This window comes from Erinaceus europaeus, chromosome 11 (genome assembly GCF_950295315.1).
Source record: "Erinaceus europaeus chromosome 11, mEriEur2.1, whole genome shotgun sequence".
Lineage (NCBI taxonomy): Eukaryota > Metazoa > Chordata > Mammalia > Eulipotyphla > Erinaceidae > Erinaceus > Erinaceus europaeus.
The window spans coordinates 64272210-64284617 of record NC_080172.1 but is presented as its reverse complement, the minus strand read 5'-3'; the positions used below and the strand labels follow the sequence as shown (position 1 = coordinate 64284617).

Genomic DNA, 12408 nt, shown 5'->3' with positions numbered 1-12408 from the left:
GCACAAGCACACTTAACAAAAGCAACTGAATAGCCCGAAGGTGATACTGGCAACTTGACTATGGTAGCACTGAGCCCTGTGGGCAGGAAACCTTCACTAGAAAGGGAGCAAGTGTGTTTTCTCCTACCTCCCAAGCATTATTTACCAGAAGTTATTCAGTGTCCCTGGATTTACATTATGTTCCAATTGGTTTGTCTTAGACTCAGGACAAGAAGTCCTCAGGAGGTGAGTCCTGTTTGGGAAAGACTGACAGGCAGAGAGCTGTGCTCAAAAGATACAGCCCCCCACAATGGTTTAAAAATTGCTACTGTAGGGGTCAGGCGGTAGCACAGTGGGTTAAACGCACACATGGTGTGAAGCACAGGGACCAGCATAAGGATCCCAGTTAGAGCCCCAGCTCCCCACTTGTGTGTGTGTGTGGGGGGGGGGTCTTCACAATCGGTGAAGCAGGTCTGCAGGTGTGTCTGTCTTTCCTCCTCTGTCTTCCCCTCCTCTCTTGATTTCTCTCTGTCTTATCCAACGACAGCAATGGCAACAGTAACAATAAGGGCAGCAACAAGGGCAACAAAATGGGAAAAATGGCCTCCAGGAGCAGTGGATTCATATGCAGGCACCGAACCCCAGCAATAGCTCTGGAGGCAAAAATAAAAATAAATACTACTGTTATGGCTCCTTCCAGCTCCTAAGGTTCTAAAGAAAACCAACATCCCAGCTTCTTTGAGGGTTTAATCTGGTTGGGCCACTGACTTGATTTATTTTATTTTTCTTTATGTATTTCATAACACATAAATTGCAAACGATTGCAATTGTTTCTGGTGAAACTCTGGACCAGAGCAAAGAATGCTAAGAGGAAAAGGCAGTCAGCCACAAAGCCCTTATAGGCATGGCCTTGCCTAAAAGAATCATCTTGACTCATGTCACATCTATCCACAGGCAGCTAATATTAAGGCCTGCCTACCTCATCCCAAATCAGAGCTCTGAATGGTCACTCCAACTTCACAATCCTCTGCAGGGTTGCTAGAGCCATCTACTGAAACTGCACATTCTGCAACTCAACTTTTCCTGCCCTCTCCTTCATGTGGACCCCAAAGCCACACACCCTTTGCCGGCTATCATGGGGGTGCCTCTTCCCGGGTGCATACTCTGGGTTGGAGAGAACTCAACCGGAGCTGGCCTGGGCTGCTACTCAGTGAGGAGGGAGATGACTCAGGAACCAAACATGTGGCTGTGAGGCAATGCAATTCTTTATTGGTCAGAGAGCCAAGGCTTTTAAAGGGCAGACCCTGAAGTGGCAAGTTGGAAATGGAAATGGCTAGGAAAGGGGCGGAAAAAGGCAAAAGGGGGCTGGGAAGGTAGAAATTTCCTTAGCAACTGTTGGGGGTTTTAACTGGTGGGATTAATACTACCCTGCAGGCAGGGAGGGTCTTGAGGATAGAAGATAGATCAAAGGAATGGAATGGGTGGGGATCTTTCAGGCAAAACAGTGATTATGTAGATAGGCCATAGTATCAGGAATGCAGGGTGCTTTGTGAGCCCTGCCGAGCTCAACCACATCCTCACAATTTCCCGACACCCTTAAACCTTCTGCACGCTACTTTTCAAGAGATGCTGCTCTCTTCCTTTTGGTCATGATTAAATCATCTGGAGGACAAACAGAGGAGGCAGCACACCTGGTTGAGTGCATATGTTACAATGCACAAGGACCCAGGTTCAAGCCATCAGTCCCCACTTGCAGGGGGAAAGCTTTGTAAGTGTTGAAGCAGTGCTGCAGATGTCTCTCTGTCTCCTATCTCCCTCAACTTCTGACTATTCAATAAATAGGATAATTTAAAAATATTTTTAAAGGACAGATATCTTTTTTATTTAGCACCAAGTATCTTTTTTAAAAATATATTTACGGGAGTCAGGCTGTGGCACAGCGGGTTAAGCACACGTGCCGCAAAGCACAAGGACCAGCGTATGGATCCTGGTTTGAGCCCCTGGCTCCCCACCTGCAGGGGAGTCCCTTCACAGGCAGTGAAGCAGGCGTCTATCTTTCTCTCCCTCTGTCTTCCCCTCCTCTCTCCATTTCTCTCTGTCTTATCCAACAACAATGACAGCAATAACTACAATAATAAAACAACAAGGGCAACAAAAGGGAATAAATATTTAAAATATATATATTTATAAGAAAGAGTGTTGGAGGGAAGGAAACAAGACCATCACAATGGCACATGTGGTGCTGGGGACCAAACTGGTACCTCATGCTTGACAGTCCAATGCTTTATCTACTGTGCCATCTCCTAAACCAAGGTCCCAAACTCCTAGCTGGGTATTTTTTTTTTACATATGTTACTTCATCTAATCAATAGAAATACTAGAAAAGAGGTGTGTAAGTCCTACTAAAGAAGGCACAATAAATTGCCTTCTTCTAGCGTTTGCCCTTCTTCCGTAGCCAGTCAACAGCATCAGGAGCTGCTTGTTGCTGGCTTTGAAAGTGACTGGGATCCATGTGGATTCAGTCGGCTAGTAAGGATCGTCAGTTTCCCCAATGAATGGGTACTCACGGGATGCACCACGGGAAGGTCGATCCAATAAAGTGCCTAAAGTGGAATAGGAGTAAGAGTGGAGCAGCTCACACTCAAACCTTCATCTATTGGCCCGAATTCAAGTCCACACACAGCTTTATGCCTTCCAGTGGTCACATGATCATCAAAAAGTAATCCGAAGCACTTAGGATAATAGTTTATTGTCAGTCACATACCAGAGAGCCCAAAGTTTCTTTGAAACTTTGAGCTTGGAACAGGACACTGAAGGAGCGGGGGTTTCTGATAAAGAGAAGGGAGAGGAATGATTTACTACATATGGAGTTAACCCACATTAGAGTGAGAAGGAAGCTTAGAGAGCCCTTTCTATTGCCCTCTTATTAAAGATAAGGATAAGATCCAACAAAAGTAGGTGACTTACCCAAGGCCCTACATCTTACTCATGGTATAACCCAAACTGGAAAGCCAGTCTGGCTTCCTCTGCCAGTCTTCCAGAGCTGATGGACAGAGCTTCCTAACCCATCTCTGGCTGCCCCACCATCACTCCTTCCCTGCCTCCAGTGCTATGTCTCCTTCCTCTCATCTGCTTCTCCACACGGTCTGAACTTTGATCTTTTTTGTCAGAGCTGTCCTATATCCAGGCCTTGCCCTCTGCCTGCTGGCCTTGTGCTGCTTGCTTCATTTGTGGCCACAAAAATCCTGTCCTGTCTCAGAACTGGTTTGACAGCCCAGACAAGTCTGGGAGTGGGGAGGCTAGTGGGTCTCTACTCCCAACTGTGCCTTGGTGGCTGCATCAGCTCTGGGAAGAATTTACTCATCAGCGTCCTCGATCCTCAGATGTGGACAAGGAGCCACTGAAACCAGGAGCATCCCACCCCTCCTGCCACCACACCTGCTTGTAGAAACAAGCAGCCAAGTGCCTGGGGAGAGACAGCTCAGCCTGGGCCTCTTTCCCACTCAATCACAGTTCTGCCAAAGAGCCTGTAGTCTCTGCAGTAGGGACCCTCACACTCTCTGCTCCCTCCTTTCACTCAACCCAGATCAAACTGCAGAGCTGTTTGGAGCTTGGAGCAGACACAGTGTCCTCAGGGTGGTGGGGTGGTTTGGGGGTGGTGACCATAGCAGACAAGCCCCTTCTTCATCTCTAGCATGTTTTCCCTCTCCTAGTGAGTCAGCGCCACAAGGCCACATACAAGGCTCCTATTCAGGGCTCATTTTCCTTCTGCTCCAACTCAGATCTTGGCATTTTCCTCTATGTGGGCCTTATTCTCACCGTGGGAGAGCTCTGTTCCTTGCCCTGCACCCCCTCCCTCTCCCCCAGCAATGCCTCACCTCCCTAAATACACACACACACACACACACACACACACACGGGAGGTTTGTTGTCCCAATAGGATAGTAAACATAAGAAGTAGAACAAAATAGGAATGTTAAACTGGTAAATCCTCATTCAACATTTTGTAGATAGAGACAGAGAGGCAGAAAGAAAGAACAGCACCAAAGTGTTCTGAAACTGAAATCCAGATTGTGGGTTGCGCACATGCAAAAACAACACAATACCCAAATGAGTTATTTCACCCACCCTCATTCAGTATTTTTAGTTATGTTGCTGTGGGTACTTTAGTTCTGCTGACACACATCCACCTGCCTGCCCTTTATCTGTTCAACATGCTTTTTTAAAAAAATATTTTGTTTATTTACTTATTTACTTTCCTTTTTGTTGCCCTTTTTTGTATCGTTGTGGTTATTATTGTTGTCGTCGTTGCTGGATAGGACGGAGAGAAATGGAGAGAGGAGGGGAAGACAGAGACGGGGAGAGAAAGACATCTGCAGCCTGCTTCACTGCTTGTGAAGTAACTCCCCTGCAGGTGGGAGCCAGGGGTTCGAACCGGGATCCTTGAGCTTTGCGCCATGTGCGCTTAACCCGCTGCGCTACCGCCGACCCCCTGAACATGCTTTATTAGACACCTGGTCTGTGTCAAGCTGCTGCTGGGATTTACTCTGATAGGGCGGTGCTGGGCAGGATGTAGCTAGCGCCCCAGCAGATGAATGGCCCAAGTTGTCTAAACCAGTCAGCACCGCGGAGTACTCTGTGAGTCTAGAGGGAGGAGAAGCGCTGTATTTAATACCCTGTGAACGTTATTAAACACTCTACAGCGTGCGTGGGGGTGCAAAAGCAGGGCCAGCAAGAAAGGGTTCGGAACAAGGTATGTGACCTTGGACACAAGTTCATCTCTGTGAGTCTCCTCAGCCATCAGTACAATGAACACTCGAGAGCCCCCTTGTGGGGTTTTGTGAGAAAGGAAATGAGATAAAATTGACTAGTCCCTGCACACAGCAACGCTTTTGTGCAGCAGGTGAGCAGCGCCGGCTCCCCGCCAGGGGGAGGAGCTGTGGTTCCGACCTGCCCTGAGCCCTGCAGCCGGAAAGCTGGGTTGCGCGCGCCCCCTGCTGTTAAAGTTGCGGCAATACTCTCCAGACCAAGGGCTGGTCCTATGATCTCCCTGGAGGAGGACTGGGAAAAGGCAGCTTCAGAGACCCTGGCCTGGTTGGGATGCGTCCATTCAGCGGCCACCCTGATAGCGAAGTCCTCCTTACAGCCAGAGCCTCTGCCTCAGTCACGATGGAAATCCTATACCTGAAGCTGCTTTCTCTCAAGCAGCTCCCCATTGAAGGAGGAAGAGGGATTGGGCCATCTGTCTATATAGGGCTCGTCTGCTGGTGATCAGGTGGCTTTTTCTGTGTTAAGAAGTATAACAGTGATCACTAAGGTGGCACAGTAGACAAAAGTGTTTGACTCTTAAGCATGATGTTTCAGGTTTAATCCAGGAAGTGATGCCGTGGATAAAGATTGGATTCTCAAGCATGAGGACTCTGAATTGGATTCTGGGTAGTACATATACCAAAGTGATGCTGTGATTCTCTCTCTCATTAATAAATAAAATAAAATATTAAGAAAAAACCTTTTTTAAAAAGTCACAATACTTAACTATTCTAGTGTAGTACTTCTGCAGTATAATATTCAAATGAAATTTTAATTCATTTGGATTTAGTACATAGTACAACTCGGAGCTAACTTTTTATTCTCAAATTGCTAGCTAGCTGTCTCAGGATCAGTTTCAAATAATTATTTTTCTGTTACTTTAAAATGTGACCTGTGGGCGTTGACTGTTAGCGCAGTGGGTTAAGTGACATGTGGCTCGAAGCACAAGGACGCGGCGTAAGGATCCTGGTTCCAGCCCCCAGCTCCCCACCTGCAGGGGAGTCACTTCACAGGCAGTGAAGCAGGTCTGCAGGTGTCTATTTTTCTCTACCCCTCCATCTTCCCCTCCTCTCTCCATTTCTTTCTTTCCTATCTAACAACGATGACATCAATAACAACAACAATAATTACAACAACAATAAAAAGGGCAACAAAAGGGAAAATAAATAATTATAAAAAAATTTTAATGTAACCTGTATCATAACTACATTCCTTATCTGCTATATGTAATATTGGCTTCCTATTTTGCTACATAATCTTATATTTCCTGTATTTTTATCCTCATGTTAACACTACATTTATTTGCACAAAGAAAATTTAGATAGTGTGACAGCAAAATAGCTCACTTTGATAGTGTATGTGACCCAGGTTCAAGCCAAGTGCCCACTACATTGAAAGAAGCTTCTGTGCTGTGGTTTCTTTCAGTCTTTCCCTCTGGTGTTCTCTCTCTCTCTCTCTCAAATAAAAAAAAAAAAGAGAGGGGTGGAAGGGAGGGAAGAAGAAAATAGCAGTTTTGAAAGGGATTATTAAAGCATCTGCCAAGGGGCCAGGTGATAGCGCAGCTAGTTGAGCGCACATTACAATGAACAAGGTCCCAGGTTTGAGCCCCTTTCCATACCTGCAAGGGAAAAGCTTTTTTTTTTTTTAATAATTTATTACTTTATTGGGGAATTAATGTTTTACATTCAACAGTAAATACAATAGTTTGTACATGCATAACATTCCCCAGATTCCCATTTAACAATACACCCCCCACTATGTCATTCATCATCTTTCATGGACCTGTATTCTCCCCACCCACCCACCCAGAGTCTTTTACTTTGGTGTAATACTCCAATTCCATTTCAGGTCAAAAAAAAAAAGGGGGGGGGGAAAGCTTTTTGAATGGTGAAGCAGTGCTGCAGGTGTTTTTCTGTCTCTCTTCCTCTCTATCACCCCTTCCATCTCAATTTCTGACTGTCTTATCCAATAAATAAATAAAGATAATTTAAAAAAATTTTTAAAGCACTGTAAGAGTTTTTGCACATCAAAAGAAACTATCAGGGTGCGGGCAGTGGCACACCTGCCTAAGCACACAAAGTGATAAGCACATGGACAGGTGCAAGGATCTAGGTTCAAGCTCCTGGCTCCCCATCTGCAGGGCAATGCTTCATAAGCAGTGAAAGCATGCCTGCAGGTGTTTATCTCTCCCCCTCTGTATTTCCCACTCCTCTTTTTTTTTTTCTTCCTTTTTTAACCAGAGCATTGTTCAGGTCTGCTTATGCTGGTGTGGGGGATTGAACCTGGGACTTAAGAGCCTTAGGCATGAGAGACTCTTTACGTAACCATTATACTATCTACACCCCTTAATTTTTTTTGCTTCCAGGGTTATTGCTGGGGCTCAGTGCCTGCACCATGAATCCACTGCTCCTGGAGACCATTTTTCCCCCTTTTGTTGCCCTTGTTGTTGTAGCCTTGTTGTGGTTATTATTGTTACTGTTGATGTCGCTCGTTGTTGGATAGGACAGAGATAAATGGAGAGAGATGGGGAAGACAGAGAGGAGAAGAGAAAGACAGACACCTGCAGGCTTGCTTCACCGCCTATGAAGCGACTCCCCTGTAGGTAGGGGCTCGAACTGGGATCTTTACGCAGGCCCTTACACTTTGTGGCACGTGTGCTTAACCCGCTGCTGCGCTACCGCCCAACCCCCCCCTTAATTTTTAAAATATTTATTTATTCCCTTTTGTTGCCCTTGTTGTTTTATTGTTGTAGTTGTTATTGTTGTCATCGTTGTTGGATAGGACAGATAAAAATGGAGAGAGGAGGGAAAGACAGAGGGAGAGAGAAAGATAGACACCTGCTGACCTGCTTCACTGCTTGTGAAGCGACACCCCTGCAGGTGGGGAGCCAGGGGCTCAAACGGGATCCTTACGCCTGTCCTTGCGCTTTGCGCCACCTGCTCTTAACCCGCTGCGCTACCACCAGACTCCCTTAAATATATTTTTTTGACCTTTCTTTCTATTTTTTTTATTTAAGAAAGGATTAATTAACAAAACCATAGGGTAGGAGGGGTACAACTCCACACAATTCCCACCACCCAATCTCCATAACCCACCCCCTCCCCTGATAGCTTTCCCATTCTCTAGCCCTCTGGGAGCATGGACCCAGGGTCATTGTGGGTTGCAGAAGGTAGAAGGTCTGGCTTCTGTAATTGCTTCCCCGCTGAACATGGGCGTTGACTGGTCGGTCCATACTCCCAGTCTGCCTCTCTCTTTCCCTAGTAAGGTGTGTCTCTGGGGAAGCTGAGCTCCAGGACACATTGGTGGGGTCTTCAATCCAGGGAAGCCTGGCTAGCATCCTGATGGCATCTGGAACCTGGTGACTGAAAAGAGGGTTAACATACGAAGCCAAACAAATTGTTGAGCAATCATGGACCCAACGCTTGGAATAGTGGAGAGGAAGTGTTAGGGAGGTACTCACTGCAAACTCTAGTGTACTTCTGCTTTCAGATATATATTTTGCAGTAGTTTATGGATACGTGTGAACATATGCTCTCTCTCACAGAAACTGATGTATGTCTAGGTTTTGGGACTTTGTTAGAAAGTGAACCACCTGAGATGGAATTAGAGTATACTATGAAAGGAAAGGTCTCACCTGAGTAATGAAGCTGAAGGATTGTCATTCCACACATGAAGTCTCTGGACACAGTCTGAAGTGAAGCATGTTGAGGTGGCAATCGTTGCGTTGGTTAGGTTGTGATCGGCAGATGCAATATTATTTGAATGGATTGGGAGAGGCATACGGGAAAGTGGGCCCTATCCAAGGGTTCCAGGACTGGGGGAAGTAAGGGCTCTATAGTGGAGATGTGAGGTTCCTGCTGTCTTAGGGTTCAAAAAGACAATGGATAGTTAATGTTATCATCACATTATTTGGTAATTGGGTTAACTTTGAAAAGTCCTTTTGTTATGGTTTGCTGTACAGTACCCAGTATCTTGTATATAGCTGTGCTAAAATATATTTTAAAGAAAGAAAAATTGGCCCAGGAGTTATAGAACCAAGCATATATGGGGTCCTAGCACTGGGAGGAGGAGGAGAACAGAAAAATCATAAATGGAAGAGAAGTACATTGTATTCTCTCCTGTAAGGAAGGACTGAATTTGTGAGCTATATGAGAGAAAAGACTACCAAACATCTAAAGAGGAAAACCACATTAGATTATTTATATATATAATTTTTAATATGGAATGCTTCACAAAATTATGTGTCATCCTTGCACAGGGGCCATGATTATCATCTCTCTGTATCATTTCAACTTTAGTATATGTGCTGCAGAAATGAGCACTAGATTTATTTTTTAAAATTGGATGGTATTATTTTCACATTATACACTACAAAAGCACTTGATGTCTAACTTATGAAATATCAATAAGAAGAAGAACGCGTTTGGCAAAGGACAGCCCCTCAACATTAAGTTGGAGGACTCGAAGAACAGGACCAACAGCTTGAAAGCTGGCAGGAGCTGCTTGTTGCTGGCTTTGAAAGTGACTGGGATCCATGTGGATTCAGTCGGCTAGGAAGGATCGTCAGTTTCCCCAATGAATGGGTACTCACGAGATGCACCACGGGAAGGTCGATCCAATGCATCCCATGAAATATCAATAAAACTATCTATACTGAGGACTAGGACATAAAAATTATTTTTGATAATAAACACCAGTATTTTTTGGATATTCAGGTGACTCAGTGTGAGTTTAATTGGAGTCTTTGAAGGAAAATAGTTGAACAAATAGTTGTCAGCTTCTTATAGACTTCCTGGAAAAGTTAAGTCCACAAATACAATAAATGTCAGTAAGTCCTAAGAATAAGAAACATGAAGGAAATTATACCACGAAGCATAATAATCAATTGCTTAAAACCAACACTGAGCAGAGATCATCTATTTTTTGTTTTTGTATGTCTGTGCCAGGACCTCACACACACACAAGTGGCTTGTGTTCTTTCACATTACTAGTTTAAAAAACACTTATTCTCATTGCTGCATAGAGATGTGTGTGGCATGTCATAGAGTACCTGTGATATTTTACTTCACTGCCCTCCCAGCTGTGCACATCTAGATACCCTGAACTTATGCTGTCACAGTGTCTCCCAAAACATCTCCACACGGGATCTGAAAGTGTGTGGCACCATCTAGAATTGTTGCATCTCAGGACACACCTAGGCTTCATTTTGCTACAGTTTATATTCTTTCCATAGTGAGAGTTCCCATTTGTTCTCACTCTTGAAAACAGAATTTTTCAACGTTTTCTTTTTCTTTCACCATAACTTCTCTGCTCCAGGACAACTTTTCAGATAGACAGCGAGAGAGGGAAAGACACCACAGCACTGGAGCTTCCCTCAGTGTGACTAAAGTCGGAGCTTTCCCAAGTCAGTTCTCATGTTGGCTCTCAACTTTTTGATATTAGCTATTCCATAAATCTGGATTTCATCATTGTTACAGTGTACATGTATCAGATTATCAGTGAGGGTTTTTTTTTTTTGCCACTTAATATTTTCTAGGACTTCAAGCCTACGTGATTCTACCTCTCCACATGAACTCTTTGTATTTTTTTCTCTCTCTTTCATTCCTTCTCTCTCTCTCTCTCTTCTTCCAGTTAGAATACGAGAAACACAAAGAGAGGAGACATCATAGCACCGCTCCTCCACTCTGGAAGTTTCCCCTTTGCATGGTACTCCTTAGTGGTGGCTGGAGGGGTTGAACCCAGACCCTAGCATATAAAAGTATCACTCTACAAGGTGAGCCATTTCCCAGCCTCCCTAGTGAGTTGTTTTTTATCTTTACACATTTTTTTTCTTTTTACGACTTGTCCTACTTACCCATTTTTTTTTATCCTATTAAGTTTCCAGGTGTTTTATTGTTGATTTTCAGAAGTTCCTTGTATATTTTAGTATCTCCATATCAGTTTTTTAAAAAAATTATTCATGGAGGGAGAGAACCAGAGTATCACTCTGGCACATACACACCAGTGACTGAACTTGGAACTTCATGCATGAGTCAGTTTACCTACACGACCTCCCAGGTCACCGAAGAGTAAACTTTACTACTTTTCCAGATAATATAGTTGGTAAATATGATACTATAGGAGCAAATAGTCTAACAGGTCTTTGAAATTTTTAAATACTTTTAATGATATTAACCTAGAATTTTTTTGTTTTATTTATTTATTTATTTATTTACCAGAGCACTGTTCAGTTCTGGTTTGTGGTGGCAGTAGGGATTGAACCAGGAATTTGGAGCCTCAGACATGAAAGTCTTTTTGCATAACCATTATGCTATCTCCCCCACCTCTGGAACACTTTTATTGGTAGAATCTTCAGTCTCCAGAACTGTTTCACTAGGGAATATTGATGTGATCACACAGTTGGTTTTTATTTAATATTTATTTATTTATTCCCTTTTGTTGCCCTTATTGTTTTATAGTTATTATTGTTGTTGTTATTGATGTCGTTGTTGTTAGATAGGACAGAGAGAAATGGAAAGAGGAGCGGAAGACAGAGAGGGGGAGAAAAAGATAGACACTTGCAGACTTGCTTCACCACCTGCGAAGTGACTCCCCTGCAGGTGGGGAGCCGGGGGCTCCAACCGGAATCATTACACTGGTCCTTGCCTTGGTACCATGTGCACTTAACCCACAGCTTAAGCCACAGCGCTACCTCCCGACTCCCATACAGTTGGTTTTTTTGTTTGTTTGTTTTTTTTTACCAAAGCACTGCTCAGCTCTGGTGTATGGTATTCCTGGGGACTAAACCTAGATGCTCAGAGCGTCAGGCATGAAAGTCAGTTTGCATAATCATTATGCTATCTCCCCTATCTTTTTAAAATTGTTAATATGTTGAATTACATCAGTTGTTTTTCAAATGTTTTTTAAATATTTATTTATTCCCTTTTGTTGCCCTTGTTGTTTTATTGTCATAGTTATTATTGTTGTTACCTTCGTTTCTGGATAGGACAGAGAGAAATGGAAAGAGAGGAGGGGAAGACAGAGAGGCTGAGAGAAAGATGACACCTGCAGACCTGCTTCAATGCTTGTGAAGCGAACCTCCTGCATGTGGGGAGTCGGGGGCTTGAACCGAGATCTTTAAGCTGGGCTCTTGCACCACTGTTGCATTCCTGGGATAAGCTCTCATTTGTTATTACATATTATCTTTTTATATATTATTAGATTTGACTTGATGGGATTTAAATATCTTTTATGTCTTTGTTCATGGGGGATGTTTATAGCCTTATTGTTATAACACTGCTTGGTTTTATAGAATAAAGTGAAAAGTGTTCAAACTTCTTCAGGATTTTAGAAGAATTTGTATAAAATTAGTTTTCATTAAATGTTCCTAGGACTCATCAATTTTAACTTGGAGTTTCCTTTATGGGAATGTTTTAAACTAAGAAGTTTATTTTCTTTCTTTCTTTCTTTCTTCTTGAATGTCCTCACTTTTTAATTTTAATTTTGTAGTGACTTAATACTGATTTATAACATTATAAGATAACAGGAGTATAACTTTGCACCATTCCCATCACCAGAGTTCTGTATCCCCATTCCTTACATTGGAAGCTTTAACAGTTCTCCCAAGGTTGCAGGTACAGG

The 12408-nt window shown here is 43.5% G+C and overlaps 1 non-coding gene across 1 annotated transcript; it reads right to left on the bottom strand.

Moving 5' to 3' along the window:
- Positions 1-9001: 9001 nt before the first annotated feature.
- On the bottom strand, positions 9002-9110 carry LOC132541564 (U6 spliceosomal RNA). The gene has a single exon (XR_009552709.1). It is a non-coding gene; the product is annotated as a U6 spliceosomal RNA (small nuclear RNA).
- Positions 9111-12408: the final 3298 nt, after the last annotated feature.